Source organism: Ovis aries, chromosome X, assembly GCF_016772045.2.
Source record: "Ovis aries strain OAR_USU_Benz2616 breed Rambouillet chromosome X, ARS-UI_Ramb_v3.0, whole genome shotgun sequence".
NCBI lineage: Eukaryota > Metazoa > Chordata > Mammalia > Artiodactyla > Bovidae > Ovis > Ovis aries.
The window spans coordinates 28,985,540-28,990,843 of NC_056080.1; positions in this window are offsets into that span (position 1 = coordinate 28,985,540).

Here is a 5,304-nt window from a genome sequence, read left to right on the forward strand (position 1 = left end):
AGCAAGTTTTAGATGTGGTTTGAAATTCTGGAAAATATAGAGAGTTAATATTTCATGTTACTTATTAAGCTCCTTGTGTCTTAGATATCATCTTTATTGGCACTAAAGCAGCTATTTTGTTTTGAAAATGTCCCTGGCCTGTATTTCTTGCCCCATCCAAGGGTCACTACACTGTCACTGCAAATAGCAGAAAAACATAAGCTGAAGATCTACCAGGAACATTGCAGACAGCACCTCCAAAATGTTCAGTGCCAAAGTCCTGAGAATCAGTGTGAAAAAAAAAATGTCAGGAGGACATGTTTTGATAGTCAAATATGTTAAGAAAACTCATCATGCTATGTTATCCTTCTTGGAGTTTCTCAGTACGTATTGGCATATTGAGAAATTTGGGAAGTCTTGCAGTGAAAACAAAACTAGAACTTAACCTTGTTTAATGATTTGCCTGTTTTATGAATAGCACCTAATACTATTTCACAGGCCCTGTTTTTGAAAATACTGATGTTAGCACCACTCCAGCACTGTTTAGGGGGTACATTTGATTCCCTGTAACAATGTCTCAGCAAGACAGGCTGGCACAGTATGATGTTCCACCCATCATTGCTGTCATTCCCTCCCCAATAGGTCCCTGGTACATCCTCAAACCTGCTTTTCACCACGTACCATGATTTCTCCAAATACCTCCCATATGAACTGAGAATAATATAACTCCAGAAGGGAGGAACTTCAGAGGCATGCTCCAGCCCTGCTGTGAGACCTAGAAGGCCCAGATAGAGTTTCAAGCTAAGGACCCTCACTTCCCCCACAGGTCGATTTGCCAGACATCCTGTTAATGAAAAACCAGGTCCTATATTTCTTTGTCCAGTGTTATTTTCTCCTCAGACAACTCAAGGAAGTGAGGTCTGAAGGGGATGACCCTGTTAGGCAGAGGGAGGAATTCCATACTCTGTCAGGAGTCAGGGTGAGCAACCAGCATGAGCAGTGAAGGGACTGCTGCTGCTGCTGCTGCTGCTAAGTCACTTCAGTCGTGTCCGACTCTGTAGGACCCCATAGATGGCAGCCCACCAAGCTCTGCTGTCCCTGGGATTCTCCAGGCAAGAACACTGGAGTGGGTTGCCATTTTCTTCTCCAATGCATGAAGGTGAAAAGTGAAAGTGAAGTCACTCAGTCGTGTTCGACTCTTCGCGACCCCATGGACTGCAGCCTACCAGGCTCCTCCATCCATTGGATTTTCCAGGCAAGAGTATTGGAGTGGGGTGCCATTGCCTACCCTCAAAGAGAGGGTGTTCCCCCAGAGTCAAGGCCTTGGGAGGACCCAGATGGAGGTGACCATATGAGGTGCCTCCCTCACTTCGTTGTTGCAGTTTCAGAAAGATGAAAGCCTTGGTCTGAAGGAAGATGCCCTCGGGTCAGTACAGTGAGTATCCCAGTAACTGCTAGGAGTCACAGGGAGGACCCTGAGTGAGGACTGAGGGGATCACCCACTTAATACAGGTGCATTTAACAGAGCCCAATTCTGCCCACCCTACTGTGAGCCCTGAAAGTGAAACAAAGAGTTAGTTGCTCAGTCGTGTCCAATTGTTTGTGCCCCCATGGACTGTAGCCCATCATGTTCCTCTGTCCATGGAAATCTCCAGGCAAGAATACTGACGTGGGCTGCCGTTCCCTTCTCCAGGGCATATTCCCAACCCAGGGATTAAACCCAGGTCTCCTTCATTGCAGACAGAATCTTTACCATCTGAGCTATCAGGGAAGCCCACTGTGAGCCCTGAGAAGTCTCCAATTGGGTTGGCTGGTGGAGCTCTGAAATGCCTTCTCAGTTTCTTCTTCAGTGCTTATGAGACAAACAGGCCAGGAGACCCATGAGGCCCTAGAACTTAGAAAAAGTCTGGTGGAGTTGGCCTTCATCAGAGCAAGCAAAGTTGAGCTTACCAGCTGGCACCACTTCCACCTTCCCCCTCTTCCTTAGCCTGTGGTGTCCCATTGCCACGCCTCCTACCCACACTCTTGCTTACTGGTACCAAGAGCCATCATGCCTCAGTATGAGAACCAGTGGTGCAGCACATATGAACAGTGCTTTGAGGACCACAAGGAGACCCAAAGACTCAGCATCAGGGATGTTCATAGGCACCTCATCAAGCATATCAGCTGAGGATTCCAGTGGTCAAGCAGAGGAACAAAGTCAGAGAACCATGTAGTCAGAGAACCACGCAGCTTTGCCAGACACTAAGAAGTTACCCAAACACACTTTTGATTAGAAAGTGGTTTTTTTGGTGATTTTCCTGGAGCTCAGTTATCAAAAAGAGCCCCTCACAAATTCAGACATTTTGAATGTCAGAAAAAATGATAAGGAGCACGTCACTTCCTGGGATCCCTAGGAGAGCCTCAGAGCATATGGAGCTGGTCTTTGGGGTGGATGTGAAGGAAGTGGGCAACTCCTGTGTCCTTCTCAGAAAACTGGACCTCACCTAAGATGTGAGGCTAAGTTATGTAAAGGGCGTGCATGCATAAGATCAACCCCCTGGTGACTGTTCTGAGCCTAATATTCAAGAGTGTATCACAGTGGGAGGGATGGGATGTGTCCTGTGCTCTTGTCCCAGATCAGGTGAACACAGTATGCAAATTAGATGTTTCATTCACATCGTTTCCAGGGAGTTTCCGAGAAATAAGTGTGATTCTCCTTCGAGGCAGGATGGTAAGAAGTCACTGGGCACCTTTGCACTGGGCTGGGAGGGTCAGAGACCACAATATCAGACTGGCATTTAAATTAGTTATTGTGTGTAATTTGCCAAACCCTGTATGTTCTAGGTTTTAGGTGATGATTAAATTAATGAAGACAAGGGTAGATTAGATGGAAGGACTTTTCATAGGGAGGGAAGTTGGTGATCCTTAACACAGATTTAGGGGATATGTGTTGCATCTAACTGGGGATGTATATCTTATACCGATATTGAATAATTTATCATGTGATAGGGAAATATTATGTAGTATTTCTTGCTAATCAGCATTTTGAGTGATTGGATTTTATTTATTTTTAAAAACATTCATTTATTATTTATTTATTTGGCTGTGCCAGATCTTACTTGTGGCATATGGGATCTTCAATCTTCGTTGCACCATGCAGTATCTTTAGTTTTAGCATGCAAACTCTTAGTTGTGGCATGCAGGATCCAGTTCCCTGACCAGGGTTTGAACCCAGGTCCCCAGCATTGGGAGCATGGAGTCTTCGTCATTGGACTACCAGGGAAGCCCCTGGATTTTCTCGGTTCTAGGATGCTACATATTTTCTGCCTTCTGCTGGAGTTAAAAAAAAAAAAAGACTGAATTATATCATCAGGGTCCAAATTAATCACAGTAATAAATGCCATGTTGAAGTCTCAACACAGGCCAGTCAATGTGCCAGATACTTAACACATTTTAACTACATCCCACCAGTTCTATAAGACAGAGCTTTTATCAAACTCACTTCACAGATGCAGAGCCTGGTGCTCACAGAGTTGTTATGTGCCCTAATTCATGTGGCTGTTAAGGGACAGATTTGAAACTTGATCCAGGTCGGGATTAGTCAAGGGCCCAGTCAAGAGCCCACATTACTCCAGTTCTTCCAGTCTGAGGCCCACCTTGTGTTTCTTATATTCAGTTTTCTTTTCTTCCTAAAAATGCAACTCAGTCAATTAAAATCTGTGCTTATACTACTGGATTGGAATACTTTCCCAGAGCAATGTGAGTACCAAAATAAATGACAGGGATGAATAAAGAAAAGAAAGCTAATATTCAGTGACAAAATGATCATCTACATATGCAATGTCTGCTAACTCAAAAGATCAGAGGCTCCGAAAATCATGCTGGACAGTCCCTTCCCCATAAAATATAAATCTCTCAGAACAGAATTTACATCAGAATCTAAGTCTGGCTGGTGAAGAGAAGGAAAATATGAGTGTATTTTTCCCACATGACAGAATACCACCTGTATGAAACTCCTGCCTTATGCTTCAGCTTCTCCATCTCACATCACTCCTAAGACAGGGACCAAGGTTGGTGGTAAGGACACTGCTCCGTGTTTGCAGGAATGAGGCATTTCTCAGGAAGCCTTTAACCCAACAGGAAAGAGCCAAGAAGAGGGTCTCAATGTTAGAGGGCGTGGAAGACCAAGACCCCAGAATACAGGGGAGTCACACCTAGACAGTTTTCCATCTGCTATCAGACTTAGCCCCAGAGAGAGCTGGCAGGCTGATCACACCCTCACGTATTCTTCAGGTTTCTCAGGGACTTAACAGCCTTGGCCTAAGAACTCCAGAAAGAGGTAGGTAGAAAGAGTGCCAGTCTTTGATAGATACGAAGGTGGGGACCCTGAATGAGGAAGGATGGAAGGACCCAGTCAGAACAGTGGGGTTTCTGTGAAGTCTGGCTCAGGCCATCAACCCTTAGAAGTCCAAAACAGTCCTGGCTTGATGTGGCTAATCCTGGCTTCCAGTTGGAGGGCCCCAGAAGGGGAGTATCTTGATTTAATGGGAGCAGCTTCAAGTTAGCAGAGAGTAGAGTCCCTTGCCTGGTCAGGTATCTGACCAGAATCTGAACAAGAGTAATGGAAGCACTCACCCCACAACAGAGAAGCCCCACGAATTCCCCAATGCTGTCAGCCCTGAGATGCCCAGGACAGGTCTTTGAGGTAGAGGAACCCCCTCAGTCTCCCTAGACAGTCTTATGAAGATGAGGACCCTGGACTGGTGGCACAGCCACAGATCTGCAGAGAGAAAACCCAGGCCTTAACCAGAGTCAAAAAAAGTATTAACAGGAGACCTCCCAAACCAGAGGGAAACAAATAGAATTCAGTAAATTCTTAGCCCTGAGAGATCCAGAAGCGCTACTTGTAAGTGGTCCCCTCATTCCACCGTGTGATCTCAGAGAGGGCAAGGCTTCCTCTAGCAAGATCGGACCCCAGTTCTGCACAGTGGGTAATCTTGACCATAACAGGCCTTAAGGTGAGGACCATCAGTACTAATGAGAGGATCTCTCCCTAAAAGAGGGAGGCTCACAGAGGGGCTCTCCTCCTGACAAGCAGAGATTCTCAGAGCAGTGCCCTGAATCCCCCCACTAGCGACTCATGGAGGCGAAGGCTTTGTTTGGGGGCTGGAGGACTCAGGTTCATAGATGGAGGAGTCCCAGGATCTGATACACTGCATACAGAGGACCCTGAGAGAGAATCCAGGGACGGATGAATATTGAGCTACTGGGGTTCCCGTAGCACGCTGCCCCTGCCGTCGTCCCTGGGCGACCTCACGTAGGACCGTACGCAGCCCCTCCACT